Raw genomic sequence first — 18,491 nt, 5'->3', positions numbered from 1 at the left:
CGGGAGCTTAACCGTATTACTGTCCGTGACCCTTACCCCCTTCCTTTAATTCCAGATTTATTCAATCAGATTGTTGGCGCCAAGGTGTTCTCCAAATTGGATTTGAGAGGGGCATATAATCTGGTAAGAATCAAAGAAGGGGATGAATGGAAGACGGCCTTCAATACCCCTGAGGGTCATTTTGAGAATATGGTCATGCCTTTTGGGTTAACCAATGCAGTTTTTCAACATTTCATTAATGACATCTTTCATCATCTGGTCGGCAGGTTTGTTGTGGTGTATCTGGATGATATACTAATTTATTCTCCTGACATGGTGACTCATCAGGATCATGTGAAACAAGTGTTACTGATCCTGAGAGAGAATAAACTGTATGCGAAGATGGAGAATTGTGTTTTTGCTGTTCCGGAGGTGCAGTTCCTGGGTCACTTAATCTCATCTTCAGGTTTTCGTATGGATCCTGAAAAAGTCTGTGTGGTGTGGTCTTATGCGGTTTTTGGGGTTCACCAATTACTACCGTAAATTTATCTTGAATTACTCGACTGTGGTTAAACCTTTAACAGACATGACGAGGAAAGGCTCAGATTTCTCAGTCTGGTCAGATGTGGCATTACAAGCCTTTTCAGCTGTTAAAGAGTGTTTAGCTTCTGCTCCTATACTGGTGCAACCAGATGTGTCACAACCATTTATTGTGGAAGTTGACGCATCTGAAGTAGGGGTAGGAGCAGTCTTATCGCAGGGTCCTTCACCTAGTAAATGGCGCCCATGTGCTTTCTTCTCTAAAAAACTCTCTAATGGGGAGAAAAATTATGATGTAGGTAATAGAGAGTTGCTGGCCATTAGGTTGGCTTTTGAAGAATGGCGTCATTGGTTGGAAGGAGCGATCCATCCTATTACGGTAATTACTGATCACAAAAATCTGGCATATTTGGAGTCAGCTAAACGTCTGAACCCAAGACCGGCCAGATGGTCGTTGTTTTTTACCAGGTTCAATTTCATTGTCACCTATCGCCCTGGGGTTAAGAACGTCAAGGCGGACGCTTTGTCGCGTAGCTTTCCTGGGGGGGTGATTTGGAAGATCCTGGTCCGATTTTGTCTGAGGGGGTAGTAATATCCGCCCTCTATCTCGATCTAGAGGCAGAGGTATTGGAGGCCCAGGGAGATGCACCGGATTCTTGCCTTTCGGGCAAATTGTTTGTTTCTTATGAATTAGGACATAAGGTGTTCGAGAAACACCACTGTACAGTCCTTACAGGACACCGTGGGAACAAATCCACGGTCGATCTCATCTCTCGTAGATTCTGGTGGCCGGGGTTGCGTAAATGTGTTGAGGGTGACACATACTCGGCCTTCTGGATCCCTACTTCCGTTGTCAATCCCATTCCGACCTTGGACTCATTTATCGATGGATTTTATCACTGATTTGCCTAATTCCTCAGGAAAAACCGTGATTCTGGTGATTGTTGATCGCTTCAGTAAGATATCACACTTTATTGCATTGGCAAGGCTACCTAATGCTAAAACCCTTGCACAAGTGTTTGTCGATAACATGGTGAAGCTACACGGTATTCCCAAGGATGTGGTGTCTGATAGGGGGACTCAATTTGTTTCCAGATTCTGAAAGGCGTTCTGCACTCGTCTCGGGATACAATTGTCCTTCTCTTTGGCCTTTCATCCTCGGTCGAATGGACAGACTGAACGCACTAACCAGAATCTGGAGACTTATTTGAGATGTTTTGTCTCAGAGAATCAGGAGGAGTGGTCTTCTTTTTTGTCTTTGGCCGAGTTTGCCATAAATAACTGTAGGCAGGAGTCTACTGATAAGTCGCCGATTTTTGGGGCATATGGGTTTCATCCACAATTTGGCACATTTTCTGGTACTGAGACTTCAGGCATTCCTGAAGAGGAAAGATTTTCTTCGTCTTTGTCATCTATTTGGCAGAAAATTCAAAATAATTAAAAAAAAAATGGTCAACAAGTATAAACGTATGGCTGACAAGAGACGTATGAGTGGTCCGGACCTAAGAGTGGGTGATTCTGTGTGGCTGTCCACAAGAAACATTAAGTTGAAAGAAGTTCTTGGAAGTTGGGTCCAAGGTTTATTGGGCCATATAAGATCTCTGCCATTATTAACCCAGTTGCTTTTCCTCTTGAACTTCCACAGGATTTGAAGATTCATAATGTGTTCCACAAATCACTGTTGAAGAGATTTGTTGAGCCTTTGGATCCGTCTTCCTTGCCTCCCCCTCCTGTCATGGTGGACGGTAATCTAGAATTTCAGATTGCCAGGATACTGGATTCTCCGCAGATCTCTCCAGTATCTCGTTCACTGGAAGGGGTACGGTCCGGAGGAGAGAATGTGGGTTCCAGCGACCGACGTTAATGCTAGTCGTCTAGTGAGAGCTTTCCACAGGGCTAATCCGGATAAGGTCGGTCCTGGGTGTCTGGAGGCCATCCGTAGAAGAGGGGGTACTGTCACGGTCCCTTCCGTGACTGAAGTTTGAGGATCTGTCAGACAAGCTGCATGTATGTAATAGTGTTATGTATCTTTTTATATTGTATCTTTTTATGTATCCTTTTACAATGTATCGTTTTACATCTGTTTGGAGGCTGTAGAAGCTCTACACAGTGCTGAAACAAACCCGAATTTTTCTCCCATTGACCCAATTTTTTTGCTATATTCGGCCGAATAGCTGCCGAATCGAATAGTGAGCTATTCGACCAACACTAGTAATGACCACTCCCCTTGTATCAGGTGCAGCTGGTGGTCGGTTGCTTTACTGTTGGTGTTCTGTGGTTATTTAGTTGTTTACTAGGCTTCAGGGAGACACTGGGTCCTTCATAGGGGAAGGAACCAGCAGTCTCAAGCCAGACACTACTGCTAGGGCTATACAGGGCTAGTAGGGACTAGGTTCCTGTGTATGAGTATTCTCACCATCAGGGGATACTCATAAGGTTAGGAGTTAGGGCTAGATTAGGGTGTCTGCAAGGGGTGACCATTCCCTTTTCCCTAGTCATTTGAGGCCTAGTAGTGAGTAATACTTTTCTTTTTCCCTCCCCTCCCTGTTATTCGTGACAGGCAGAGAGTCTCTCCGAGTCACTTGCACAAATGGCCCGATGCATGCTCACTTGCTTGCGAAGTGACAGCCGAATTGTCACCATTTGGCAGAAGGATGACTTCTGGCTCTCCACCTTGTTGGACCCTCGCTACCGGTCCAAAATGGGGGCCTTTTTTACACCTGCTGAGAGGGAGGACAAACTGAACTACTACAGAGACATCCAATGTAGTCAGTTGGCCGCTGCCTATCTGCGCCATCGTCCATCCTCTCGCAGGTCTGACCTGGGGGGCCTTCTGCACTCACGTTCCACTGCCATGGCTGCTGGGGAGGGGTGTGGTGGCAGGAGCAGTACCAGCTCCATCAACAACAGCCTGAGTCTAGAGTCGCTGATGAGCAGCTTTCTTCACCCGCATAGTGAAGAAACTACTCACCAGCAGCTAGACATAGAGCAGAACGTGAACCAGTAGGTGGTGGCATACTTGGAGTGCACCCTGCCAGCCGTCATTAAAGATCCGCCTGACTACTTGGCAGCCAAACTGGATTTGTGGCCGCAACTGGCCGAGTTTGCCCTGGAAAAGCTGTCCTGCCCCGCCAGTAGTGTGGCATCAGAGCAGTTGTTTATTGCGGCGGGGGCCATAGTTACCCCAAGAAGAACTCACCTGTCCCCCCAAAATGTGGAGAGACTGACCTTTGTCAAGATGAATCAGGCGTGGATCTGCCAGGATTTCCACCCACCAATGCCTGATGCATCTGGTTAGATGATCCATGCCGCCTCACCCAAACCTTGACAAAAGGGACCGGTTTCTCCTGGCTACCTGCCTCAGCTACTACTCTGATGCTGCCACCCGCCTCATGCCACACATTAGATGCCAAGTGCTCCTTCTTTCACCCACTTTTGTCAGCGGGTACTGGTATTGCCACCCACCGCCCCACCGGGTCACTTTGTGGTCTCCTGATGCTGGTGCCATCTCCACACTATGTCACCTTGCCACTCTGTGGTCTCCTCATGCTGCTGCTGCTGCCGCCATCTCCACACTATGTCACCTTGCCACTCCACACTGCCACTCCAGACTCTGTCATTGTGCCACTCTGTAGCCTCCTGATGCTGTTGCCAACTTCAGATTCTTTCATTGTGCCACTCTGTGGTCTCCGCCTGATGCTGCTGCCACCTCCACACTCGGTCATTGTGCCACTCTGTTGCCTCCTGATGCTGCCGCCACCTCCACACCATGTCATTGTGCCACTCTGTGGCCTCCTAATTCTGCTGCCACCTCCACACTCTGTCATTGTGGCACTCTGTGGTCTCCGCCCGATGCTGCTGCTGCCGCCACCTACACACTCTGTCATTGTGCCACTCTGTGGCCTCCTGATGCTGTCGCCACCTCAACACTGTCATTTCGCCACTCTGTGGCCTCCGCCTGATGCTGCTGCCACTTCCAGACTCCATCATTGGGCAACTCTGTGGTCTCCTCATGCTGCTTCAACCTCACCACTATGTCGTTGTGATACTCTGTGGACTTCTCAAGCTGTTCTCCCACCCGCCCCACTCCATGACTGGGCCACTATTTTGCCTTTTTGGCCTGGATGACATCACTATTTATTTGACCCTTCTTCTGATCTGTCAGAAAGAAAAAAAAACACAAAATGGATCCTGTCTGTGTAGCAGCTGTAAGGCCTGTATGGTCCCATCACAATTGGTTTATAATTTGGTAGCCAAAAGCAGAAATGGGTACAAAACACAGAAGACATGCAAATATTCTATTCACGTGTCATCTCTGTTTTGGATCCACTCCTGTTTTTTTTGGCATTAGCAATACTGATGTATTAACGAGCAAATGCTGACCGAGTGAAGGCATATGCCTCACGGACAGTATCAGTTTTTTTGTGGGTTATTGTTCTGACAGATCAGAGGAAGGGCACAATAATCAGTGACGTCAACACAAACTTACTGCTGACACCCTCTCCACCCTGTCAGGGGGGCTCTACTTGTATAAGCAGTTAATAGAACAGGTTCTGTAGACATCTATGTGGAATCAGCTGACAAGGGTGTAAAAGGAGTGCTCTTCCTCTTGACGCTAACATGGACCTGTAAGGCTGAGTTCTTACTTGAGTATTATTTGTTCAGTTTTGGCCCTGTGACTGCCCAAATAAGTGAAGTGTGCAGTGATTCTAATAGCGATGCCTGTCATCTGCATGTCATACTGACTCACAGTAATATTTCACTACCACAGCAGACTCCCTGTGCGTGTTACTGCAAGGCACAGTGTTCTACACCACTATGAAGGCTCTCTGCAGGCCGGAACATAGACATTTTTTTACAGGATTCGCCGCAAATAAATTCAGATCGAAGCGAATCATTTCGAAAAATTCGGCAAACTGGACGAATTGAATTTTTGAGAAATTTGCTCATCTCTAATTATGCCAATTGCAGTTCAAAAAATTTAGTTCATTTGTTACAATGCCCCTGCAATTCATTTTACGTAGGGAAAACTACAAGACCCCTTAAAAAACAAATGTATGAACACTTAGAAGATGTTGGAAACATTTAGAGTTGGAAACTAAAATCAGACATCGGTTGAATGCCATTTTGCCAGAAATCATGATTGTGATCCAAAAGGTATTACCTTTCAACATTGGAAAAAGTACATATGAATGTAGGGGGTGTAAGGAATGTAATTTTGCTGAGTCTTGAAGTTAAGTTGTTTTTGTGTTTTTGCTATATTTTGCAAATAATTGAGTTGTGTCGAAACGAGTTATATCGTCCTTATCAGTAAGTCAATATTTTCTCTATCCTTACCTTGAGGCTTCATACCTTGAAACATCTTGCTCAGTGAAGTTGTTAATTAGGTTTCTTGTTATTGACTATCTACTGAAGTGCCTTCCACCTTGTTGTCTGACTATATAAACTGCGATGTGATAATCAAGTTTTGAGAAGTGATATAACTAGATGCTTGAGCTGCGTGTGTGTTATTCACTGCTCCCAACGCATTGAAAACAAAGGCCATGATAGAGAGGGAACCTGATCTGGGATCAGCAAGAAATCGCCTTAACAGGGGGAGGAGATTTGAATAAAAAACTGTGGCAATTGGAAAAGAAATGGATTTATAGCTTGAAAGCTACAAAATATCCAGAACACAGTGAATGTATTAGCTACCAACCTGTTTTATAAATGCTCTGTTGTCAGTAGATGATTATTATATAGCCATTGTGTTGTGGATCCTACCAATAGATTGTTAGGATTTTGTAAAATAAAATAATTAAAATAAATATTGATTGTATGTAATTTAATTATAATGTTTAATATCTTTATATTTGATATGTTGCATGTATGGGGCGAATGCTGCCCTAATAAATCAGAGCGCCAGCAAAAAAGTGCCCCTAAGAATAAATAAAGAATACTTTATTTTCTATATAGTCCCGCCAAGATTGAAAAAAAAAAGTGCTAAATATATAAGGACCAAATGCTGTGAAGTGGGTAAACTATTTGTATAAGTGCTGCTATGGCCTTCTTCTCAAATATGCTAGGACTGTAGAGGGGATGAGGTGGATCCTTTCTAGTACAGGGACATTCCTGCTGCCTGCTCATCACTTCTCCGGCTCCACTTCGTCACTTCTCCAGCTCTACTTCTTCTATGTCAGATGTCCACAGGTGCGGCGTGCAAAGCGCTGCCAGACGCCTGCCTGCAACGCCACCTAGAGTCCCCTAGGAGATATTGTTTTTTTAACTGGGCCGGATAGTACGGAGTCCAGGATAGTTGAGAGCCAGATAATCGAGAGCCTACTGTATTTGGATATTGAATTGATTTGGAACCTGATGTCCATGTACTATATATGAAATGTATTGAATCTAACTAATAAGTAAGGCCGCTAATATAAAAAGACTTATTGTGTGTTTTCCTATTATAATGATAGATATTAATATTTGGTCTGATGAAGCAAAATCTTCTGTGAAACTTGTCGCCATAGGTTTTTGGTTACTTGGTGATTATGCTATCTTTTTGTCAACACCAATTTTAAATTTTGTATGAATATGGTTGATTGAAGGATAATGTTTTGGTGGATTTTTATTCTTAAAAATGTTTTTTAAGATGAATGAATAAAGTTGCATTTTATTGAATCTTATATAAGACTGTACTATATTTCCCAAAACTACCTTCCCAAAACTAACTTGTATGGGGACATGAGTCACTTGCTGCCCTATTGCTGTCCCACAATAAATTACTACAAATTGTCACATTTACAGAAATCAACTTAAGATAAAAAAAATAATTGTTAGTGCAAGCATTTAGATACTAATGAAAGACATTCTGATTCTAAATAACCCCTTGATTGACATGTTTAAAATTCACTTGGGAGATGCTCCCATGGCTCATCTCGACACCCCCAGCAATTTTTGGTGAAAAGACCACGTTTAGGTGCTTTGCATATAACATAAGTTGAGGGCCAGTGTCCTAACAAAAAAAAAAAAAAAAACTACCCGTGAAAAATGACTACCAGGAGGCATACACCAATGGGGGTGTACAATGACTTCATCTTTTGGAAAGTTTCACTTTCACCGTTTGTTTATGACTGCTACATGTCAGATGTTTGGATGCTCTGAGGAGGAAAGGGGGATTGTAAGAGATATGCTACAATTGAAACAAATCAGATTAAGTGTTGAATGATCTGAAGATGAAGGAGCCTTACTTAGATATCTGAAGTAATAGCTTGGCAAATAAATTAGGCATGTTTTTTCTTTCTAGTGTTGGTTTAAGGAAGATCTAATAGGGAGATAATAAAAGATTGCATTAGGGTTACTGGAGTAATAGAAAAAGTATACAGGTTGGTTTTAGTCGGTACTAGTTATAGTATTTACTGTTAACTGTTTTATAGTATAGCAGCTTTTATTGTTGGGGAACTCTTTGAGAGATATAATTCAGCGTACTTAACTAACGATAGGTATATATATTTCTATAGATGTAAAAAGTAAAAAGATCCACGAGATCGCGTACCTTCACCTTTTTTATTTTATTTTGGTATTAGCATTACTTGTCCCGTTGAAACTTTCAGCAGACTTTGAATCAGAAAGGTGAGCGGAATAACTGTGTATATATAAATTTGTACACCCATATATTTCAATCCTGCAGTGCATCCAGGAATATCCCACACTAGACCTACAACAATTATTCAAACTCAAAATCCAAAGTTGAAAAGAAAAATCTGAGTCCGTTTTAACTCACTAGTCAAAAAATATATGAATAGGGGACTGAACTTCAAAGAAGTTATTTATATAGTAGGGAGAGGGTTGCTGACCTGGTCTGATAGAAAAGTGAACTCACAGCAGCCGTCCAAACAGAGGACTGGCGGTGCCGCTGGTTCAACCCTAAATAGTTAATTTAGTACTGCCAGTTTCCTCAGTGAAGGCAGAGTCTGTGCAGGAAGCGACTTCCGCCCTCATTGGGCGGAGTATTTGGTCTTGTTTACTGCATATGCTCAGGATATCCCATCCTGTGCAGTGGATTTAATAGGGGTGTCCTAACAAAAATAACTACCCGTGAAAAATAACTGCCAGGGGGCGGATACCAGTGGGTGTGTACAATTACCTAATCGTCAGGATAGTTTCACTTTCACTTTGCGTATGAATGCAGCATGTCATCTACTGCAGCCTTACATCTCTCCCACTGCAGCCTTACATCTCTCCCAGTACAAACCCCCATATCTCTTGAACACTATATCCTACCGACCTGCAATTTTCAGAGTACATAGGCGACTCTTATAGCTAGCACCCTAGCACCCAATCTTTAGTACCCCAAATATCATCTCCACACCTTTAATAAATTACAAAATGTACCTACCTGTCACAAAACTAGAAAATGCTCATAATACAGTACACTGTCCCCTTCCCTACTTTCAACCCCAATTTCCCAGGAACGGTGCGGTGCAGGTGAACAAAATCATAGGTGCAAGTGAGAGATACCTGTGGCTAACCACCCCCTAAAATTTCATCAATTAGCCATCGCCAGAACAGATGGAACTCCACCCATAAAAAAACTACCCTGTTACACATTGCTGTAGGCTTCCATCACCTAAAGCCCAATTTCCCAGGAACGGTGTGGTGCAGGGGAACAAAATTAGAGGTGCAGGTGTTGCACACATGAGGCTAACACCCCCTAAAATTTTTCAAAAATTAGCCATCCCCAGAACAGGTGGAACTCCACCCATAAAAAAAATGTTACACATTGCTGGAGGCTTCCAGCACCTGAACCCCAATTTTCCATGAACGGTGCAGTGCAGGTAAACAAAATCATAGGTGCAAGTGGGGGACACTTGAGGCTAACACCCCCTATAATTTCATCAATAGTCCATCACTAGAACAGGTGGAATTCCGCCCATTAAAAAAAACTACCATGTTACACATTGCTGCAGGCTTCCAGCACCTGAACCCCAATTTCCCTGGAACGATGTGGTGCAGGTGAACAAAACTGTAGGGGCAAGTGGGGGACACTTGTGGCTAACACCCCACAACATTTCATCAATAGGTCATTGCCAGAACAGGTGGAACTCTGCTGATAAAAAAACTACCCTGTTACACATTGCTGCAAGTTTCCAGCCCCTGAACCTCAATTTTCCATGAACGGTGCTGTGCAGGTGAACAAAATCATAGGTGCAAGTGGGGGATACATGTGGCTAACACTCCCTTAAATTTCATCAATAGGCCATAGCCAGAACAGGTGGAACTCTGTCCATAAAAAAAACTACCCTATTAAACATTGCTGTAAGCTTTCATTACCTGAAGCCAAATTTCCCATGAACGGTGCAATGCAGGTGAACAAAGGTACAAGTAGGGGACACCTGTGGCTAACACCCCCTAAAATTTCATCAATAGGCCATCGCCAGATCCCCCTGGCAGTTATTTTCCATGGGTAGTTTTTTTTGTTCGGAGAGGGACAATGTGTATAAAAATGTTTGCTACCACTCTTGCCTTGAACTTCAAGAACTTCAGCTTAGGGAGATTGCGGTCAGTGTATAAAGGACATTCATAAAATAGTGAGGCAATAGGTGATTGAGGAATGTTACATAGATGGATTGGGAGTTGGAACATGACATTCAAGAATGAGTATATTTTGACATTTAGGTTTTTTATAGGGGTGAACCAGGACAATGGGGCTATAATGGTAGTGGTATTTGACAATAATGATGAGTGATGCAGACCTGTATAGTGGTTAATTCCATAGTGAGAGGGTGATGATCTCATGTTATAATACTAATATGAGTGAACTTTAGCTTACTTTACTTTATCTAGTAGTGGTATCATCCTGACATAAGATAATTGATCTATCCATATGAGGATATTATGAATAAATGGATTACTACATAACAATGTCATCCTCATTTCTGAGTTGATGACCTTTTTTCTTCCAAACGTGTGTATAGAGTATAGAGATTTCTTCCAAATGAGTGTATAGAGTTAGTGGGGGATATGGAATGAAACCCTGTACAGTCAATTAGGTCAGCCTAGTATATAGGCATAGGGATAATAATGTAATGATGAAAGAAACGGGATTTATTCCTCTTTATTTTAAATAATTCCTGGTTCCACATGGCACAGGGATTGCTGAACCTTCGTGGTTCAACACTAATGATATTAATGCATTAATCATATTTTGTAGGTATCAATACATAATTAAATATGTTTACATAAACCAATGTGTACAACATGTTCGTATATAACCACATTCAAATTAAATACGTTCAATAAAAAAAAAATAACAGCCTAACCAGTATTTGATGTTCTTTAGGGAACTACGATTCGTGATTTGCTTAGCCATAGTTAATCCATATGCTTATATTTACATATACTCCCCGTCTCCATGCCCTCACCCACCCAGCAAAGGTGGAGCTTGAACCAGCGGCAGAGTTTTTCATGTTTAGGAATGGCCTAACGATGACATTTTAGGGGGTGTTAGACACAGGTGTCCCCCACTTGGACCTCTAATTTTTAACACCTGTACCACTGCTTTTAGAGAAATTGGGGTTCAGGTGCTAGAAGCCTCCAGCAATGTGTATCAGGATCGATTTTTTGGATGGGCAAAGTTCTACATGTTCTGACGATGGGTGTCCCCCACTTGTACCTACATTTTTGGCTTCTAGACACACTTACTTTTTAAACAGCAACCCTGATGTTCAATTTTCACTAGTTTTTGTAATTATGACTCCCATTTTTTGTAAGTTATTAAAGGTGGGGAGATGAAATTTGGGCAGATGAAACATGTGGTCAAAGGTGCTCTGCATGCAGGTGAAACAAGTCATCATTAGGCTGCAAAAACAGAAAAAAACTGTCTGAGAATTTGCTACAATATTATGGGTGGTGAAATCTACAGTTTGGTACATCATGGGAAAGAAACAAAGCACTGGTGAACTTAGCAATGCCAAAAGACCTAGACAACAGTGGTGTGGTGGGATGATCGCAGAATCATTTCCACGGTAAATTGAAACCCCTTCACAACAGCCAACCAAGTGAACAACACTCTCCAGGAGGTATGCATATTAATATCCAAGTCTACCATAAAGAGAAGACTGCATGAAAGTAAATACAGAGGGTGCACTGCAAGGTGCAAGCCACTCATAAGCCTCAAGAATAGAAATGCTAGATTAAACTTTGCTAAAAAAAAAAAAAATCTAAAAAAGCAAGCACAGTTCTGGAAAAACATTCTTTAGACAGATAAAAGCAAGATCAACCTTTACCAGAATGATGGCAAGAAAAAAGTTTGGAGAAGGCGTGGAACAGCTCATGATCATGTTCAAAAGTTAGGGAGAGGGAAACGGTCACACCCTACGGACACCCTAACCTAGCCCTGACTCCTGTCAGTATGAATATCCCCTGAAGGTGGGAATATTCATACACTGGAACCTAGGCCCTAGTAGCCCTGAATTGCCTTAGGAATAGTGACAGGGTTTGAGACTACTGGTTCCTTCCCTGATGAATGAACCAGCGTCTCCCTGAGGCCTAGTAACAACAAACACAAGGGAACAACAAAACACCAAGAGCAGTACAACTTATCTTAAATAGCAAATGGAGGAGCAGGAACTCTGGAGAGGATAGCACACCAGCTGTTCCACATCCAAGTAGTGAATATCAACCACATAGCATAAAGTGTGAGGCCAGACTAAATAGAGGAGCAAAAATGACCACCAGCTGCAGCTGAAACAAGGGGTGTGGTCATTACAAACAACAACACAGAAACAAGTGCAAACAAAGAGACTGTCAGATAACCTCACGTGCAGCTTGTCTCACAGATGTTCTAACCTCAGTCACGGAAGGGACCGTGACAGGTGAGACATACTGTCTGCTAAAATCCAGCAAAACGCAGTCAAATTGATTGGTAGGCATTTCATAATACAAATGGACAATGACCCAAAACATACAGCCAAAGCAACTCAGGAGTTTATTAAAGAAAAGAACTGGAACATTCTTGAATGGCCAAGTCAGTCACCTGATCTGAAACCAATTGAGCATGCATTTCACTTGTTGAGGACTAAACTTTGGAGAGAAAGGCCCACAAAAAAACAGCAACTGAAAGCAGCTGTAGTAAATGCCTGACAGAGCATTAAAAGGAGTATACCCAACATCTGGTGATGTTCATGAGTTCAAGACTACAGGCCGTCATTGCCAGCAACCAAGTAATAGAAATTAACATTTTATTTTCAACTTTTTAATTTTTCCAATTACTTTGAGACCCATTAAATGAACTGATTGTGTTAAAAAAAGGATTTAGTTCCTCACATTTTTATGCAATCTTTTTGTTTAACCCACTGAATTAAAGCCTTAAGTCTGCAGTTCAACTGCATCTGAGTTGTTTCATTTAAAGTCAATTGTGGTAATGTACAGAACCAAAATTAGAAAAAAGTTGTCTCTGGGGGCATGGCAGGAAGCCAAGTGTGATGTATTCTTCTTGCTGAAGCTGCAGAGCAAGCACAGCTAACGGGGATTATATAGGGGATTCACCTCTATCGCCTCCTAGCACACTAGTGAAAAGATGGGGAAGAGAAAAGGTCTAAAGGCTCTGCAGAAATGAACAGATTTTTTGAACTCCAGACAGTCACAGCATGACTAAAATGGCGCCGTCGGTCTTAACTACTCGCTCCTGCATGGCTTCCTCCTACAACCTGTCAGATACCACAGGAGCCTCTCAAATCTTACAGAATGACAGAACCTCAGAAGGCACTTCTCATTCTTCATCTCCCAATAATAGCCCTGCAAAATCAAGGCAAAAACGCTCTACTCCGGAAGACCCCCAAGGTAGGAAATCTTCTATTGAGCACAATAATACCACAACGGAGGGTACATCAGATGATCCAATAGCAACATATCTCACATCTGATCAACCTATATCAGTTACCACACTCAAAGAGATGCTAGTCTCCTTAAGAAGCTCCTTACAAAAGGATTTTCTATCTCTTTTTCAACAACTTAAGGGAGACCTACATGAAGTGGGGGATAGAGTAAGTCATATGAGAACAAAATGGGAGACTATGCCTCCACCCACAATGAACTAGTGGATTACCACAATGAAGTTCAAGAAAACTTAGAGGAAGTACAAATAAAACTCACAGATCTATTACGTAGAAACAATATGCTTTTATTGGAATTTTCTTTTTTTCTTGGTCACTGCCCAAACAACAAACAAGTTGCCTCTATGCTCCTAAAAATTCTGAAAGTTATTAAGCAAAATTTGCTGTACAAAAATGGTTATTATTATTATGTCAATGAATGTCTAAGGTCTTAATAGTCCTTTTAAAAGGAAGGTAATATGGGAAGAAGCTAGCAAAAATAAGTGTGATATTCTCTGCATACAACAGACACATCTCACTACTACCAGTAGCCCACAAATTACCAATGCTAAATTTCCACACATTTACCATTCCAAATTTTCTAAGAAAGCAAAAGCCATCAGTTCAGGAATCTCTTTTTCCCTCAACCAAATCAATTTCAATAATGTTTTAGGAACTTTGGTCAACATCTATGCTCCTAACGACCGACTTTTATTAGGAAAGTCCTCAAGAAAGCAAAAAAAAAAATACAGCAAGGTTCCTTAATAATATGCAGTGGTTTTAACTGTTCCCAAATCTTGATCCGGACACCTCCAATAAAAAAGCCAAAGCCAGAATTACATTGTCAAATCTTCTCCATCAAGAAGATCTCCATGATGTTTGGAGATGTTTACTCTCATCAGAGAAGGACTATACTTTTTTTCTCCATACCTCACCAGTCCTATTCAAGGATAGATTTATTTTTGATGGACAAATGGTCTCTTCAATCAGCTTCAGCTGCAGAAATACATAATATTACATGGTCTGACCATGCACCAATTACGCTAACCCTACAAGAGGAAACCAATGTAAGCCCAGTGTGTTTATGGAGAAATAACACCTCACTATATTCAGCCTCCCCTACAGATACCAAGATTAGAAGCCACCTCAAAACCTTTTTTGAAATCAACGACTTGCCTACTATTGATCCCATGACTTTTTAGTGTTCTCATAAAGCCTTTATAAGAAGAATTCTTTTACAATTAACATTGAGTGAAAAAAAGAAGAGGACTAAACATCTGGCTATGTATTGGGTAAAATTAGCCAGTTAGATTCCATGCATAGTTAATCTATCTATGACTGTATCAGAAGAACTGTTGAGATATAGATCTGAATTGAGATTATTTTTGATATCTAGGCATGAGAGATTGTATAAATGTCTAAAATCTAAGTTTTACAGCCAAGCAAATAAAGCTGGCAAACTGTTAGCAAACCAACTAAAAACAAAAATAACCAAAAATAGACTTGCCCACAATATTCACCATACTACTAAAGCTAAAATTACCAGCCCACAAGATATTGCTAATGTCTTTAAAGACTACTATCAGGCTTTATATTACTTAAAAGACGATCTAGGTACAGATCAACCTACCATCACATCGATTGATTTGATTGTTTAAAATCAATTAACCTTCCAAAACTGTCTCCAGATCAACTTAAGGATATCAATCAACCTTTCATGCTTAATGAAATTGAATCAGTAATTAAATCTTTACCCCTTAATAAATCACCTGGCATAAATGTTTTTTATCATACAACCAAATTTTGACCCCATATCTAGCCAAAATTTATAACCAAGCTGTATTGTCTGGTACTTTCCCAGCAGAAATGCTAAAAGCAGTTATCATCACAATTCCCAAACTTGGCAAGGATGCTGGAAGGAACTTACCGGTCCAGGGAGACCGCAGCATCCGGGATCACAGCTAGCGAGGGAGATGCTGCTGCAGCAGGCAGCGTGGCCGAGGCTGCTGCCCTGCTCGCAGCATGTCTCTCCCTGCCGGCAGAGGGATCCGCTCTGGCCGAACTGTTCGGCTAGGCGGCATCGCCAGCATCCCTATGGACATGAACAGAGATGTTCCTGTTCTCAGGGGTGCTGTGGGAAGAGCTGTGAATGCTACTACGCGTGCCTCTTGTACCCCCCGGGGGTGAGGCACTCTTAAAGGTGAGCCCCAGACATGGCCATTCAACTTACCCCCAGATGATCCTTCATTCAGTTCTGTCGCTGACTTCTTTGCTGTTATGGGGGTGATCTACGATGACTCAGACCTGACCCAAACAGCGGAGATGAACTTGGAGTACCTAGCCCAAAGGAGACGTCCCGTGGAAGAATATGCAGCAACGTTTCGGCGCTGGGCCACCAGTACCTGTTGGGGAGACGCAGCTCTCCTCCATGGCTTCCGTCATCCGTGGAACCAGGAGTCATTTGCCTCCTCAGTTGAAACTTATACCTCTGATGAATACTTTCATCGCCACACCACCTGCAAAGTTTCCATCTTCTATGCAATCGGCGTTTGCAAGGTGGACTCTGCCTTTACTGTGGCGATCCCGGTCAAAGGGCAAGGACCTGCCCTCGCAAAGGACCTGGAAGGTTCCAGTGTATCGGGGGTGCAGAAGAGAGCTTCTCAGACCCGTTGGCCCGATCTCCACGGCATATCCTGGTTCCGGCTACCATATCCTGGGACGGGAAGACCCGCCAAGTCATGCCCTTTCTTGACTCCGGGGCGAATGGTAACCTACTGGACCAAGATGTTGCCTCGGGGAATACCTGTCGCCCCTCCTGGGCCTGAATTGTCCTTGGCCGCCATCGATGACAACCCCATTCAACAGGGTCTTACACCTTCTATTACCCCAGAAGTGCACTTAACCGTAGGGGCCTCCCATAAGGAAGTGATCCGCCTGATTGTAATCAGGATGATAAACCCCCTGACTTTAGGCTTCCTTTGATTGAAGTCCCATAACCCTATCATTAATTGGGAGTCGGGTCAGATCATTCAGTGGGGGACCAAATGTCAGGCTAAATGCCTTACTCCAGTTATACCAGTACGGGCCCATGAGGTGTTACAAAAATTTCCCAAGCCTTACCAGGAGTTTACTAATGTCTTCTGCCCCCGGTCAGCTGACAAACTCCCACCTCATCGTTTTTATTATTGCCCCATTGAGTTACTCCTGGGTACCATCTCACCGGACCAGAAAAAAAGGCCCAGAAAGAATATATCCAAGAAAATTTGGATCCTGGCTTCATTTGTCCATCCTTTTCCCCTGCAGGTGCTGGCTTCTTTTTTGTGGCGAAAAAGTATGGCGGGTTAAGACCCTATATTGATTACAGGGGCCTAAACAAGATTACTGTGAAGAATTGGTACCCCCTGCCCCTATGGATGACCTTTTCTCCCAGGTCAATGGGGCCTGATTCTTCACCAAGTTAGATTTGAAGGGGGCCTACAACTTTATCCACATTAAGAAGGATGGGCACTTTGGATACCTAGTAATGCCCTTTGGTCTGTGTAATGCCCCGGCAGTCTTCCAGGAATTTGTAAATGATGTGTTCCGAGAATTTCTGGGAAAATTTGTGATTGTGTATCTTGATGATATTTTGGTTTATTCAATCGATCTTCTCCTCCCCAAAGTACACCAGGCCCTCCAGAAGCTGCGAGAAAACTGCCTCTATGCAAAATTGGAGAAGTGCGCCTTTGAGGTACGTGAGGTTGCTTTCTTAGGGTATATTCTGTCAGATCACGGGTTGGCCATGGTTCCAACCAAGGTCTCAGCAGTTCTGGAATGGCCGCAACCCACTGACCTCAAGGGTCTTCAGCGCTTTTTAGGATTCGCAAATTTTTACAGGAAGATCATACGAAACTTCTCGTCCATTGTCCACCCTCTGATGAACCTCACTAAGAAAGGGGCAGACTCCTCAAGGTGGACTCCGGAAGCTTGTGAAGCCTTCAAAGTGCTGAAAAGGGATTTCTGCAGTGCACCCATATTGGTGCATCCAGTGCTAAATCTCTTTTTTATTATAGAGGTGGATGCTTCGGAGATTGGCGTGGGAGCAGTCCTCTCCCGGTACTCTGGAGAACAGGAGAGATTGCACCCCTGTGCCTTCTTCTCCCGTAAGTTCTCCGCAGCTGAGAATAATTATGATGTGGGGAATCAGGAGCTTCTGGCAGTAAATTTGGCTTTTGAGAAATAGAGGCATTGGCTGGAAGGGGCAGAACATTTCATAATGGTCTATACTGACCATAGAAACCTGGAGTACATTGAAGGGGCTAAATGTCTCAACTCCTGGCAAGCCTGTTGGGCCCTGTTTTTTACGAGGTTCAATTTCCAAATTACCTACAAGCCAGGTTCAAAAAACCTGAAGGGTGATGCCTACTCACATTGTTTCACAGAAGCAGCTTCCCTTCCGGATCTGTCCCCCCAATGTGTGGTGTCAGCCATACAGACCCCACCGTTATTAGAGAATCTGACGAACCTCTTATCCCCCCACCAGACCGACTACTCCCCTGCAAAGCCTGAAGGGCGGCTGTATGTTCCCCTTCCATCTTCACCTGGTTATCAAACAGCTACATGATTCCAAGACCACTGGCCACCCAGGAATTAAGAAATCCCTAGAATTTGTAAAAAGACACGTTTGGTGGCCTCACATGTCAGGGGATGTTGACTCCTATGTTCCTGCATGCCCAGTTTGTGCTCGGAGTAAGTCCTCCGGTGCCGTTCCCTCCGGCACTCTGCTTCCTCTGCCCATTTCTGCTGCTCCATGGACTCACATATCCATGGACTTCATCACTGACCTTTCAGGGTCTTAGGGTTTACGATGATCTGGGTGGTGGCAGATCACTTCAGTAAGCAAGCCCATTTCATACTGCTGCCCAAGTTGCCCTCAGCCAAGAAATTGGCTGATTTTTTGTATTTCATGTGTTCAGTCTGCATGGGGCTCCGAAGAACATTGTTTCAGACCGTGGGGTTCAATTTGTCTCTCGGTTCTGGAAGGAGTTCTGTGTCCAACTGGGCATCGAGCTCTCCTTCTCATCAGGCTTCCACCCAAAACGAATGGCCAGACCGAACAGACCAACCAATCGTTGGAAAAAT

The 18,491-nt window shown here is 43.1% G+C and overlaps 1 protein-coding gene across 2 annotated transcripts in view; it reads right to left on the bottom strand.

The window, feature by feature from the left end:
• LOC140331223 (sodium-dependent neutral amino acid transporter B(0)AT3-like) overlaps window positions 1–18,491 on the bottom strand; it is a 122,572-nt gene that overhangs the window by 94,950 nt on the left and 9,131 nt on the right. The window lies entirely within an intron of this gene.

Source organism: Pyxicephalus adspersus, chromosome 5 (assembly GCF_032062135.1).
Source record: "Pyxicephalus adspersus chromosome 5, UCB_Pads_2.0, whole genome shotgun sequence".
Taxonomy (NCBI): domain Eukaryota; kingdom Metazoa; phylum Chordata; class Amphibia; order Anura; family Pyxicephalidae; genus Pyxicephalus; species Pyxicephalus adspersus.
Note: the sequence above shows the minus strand (reverse complement) of the source record. Positions and strands in the feature narration are given on the sequence as shown.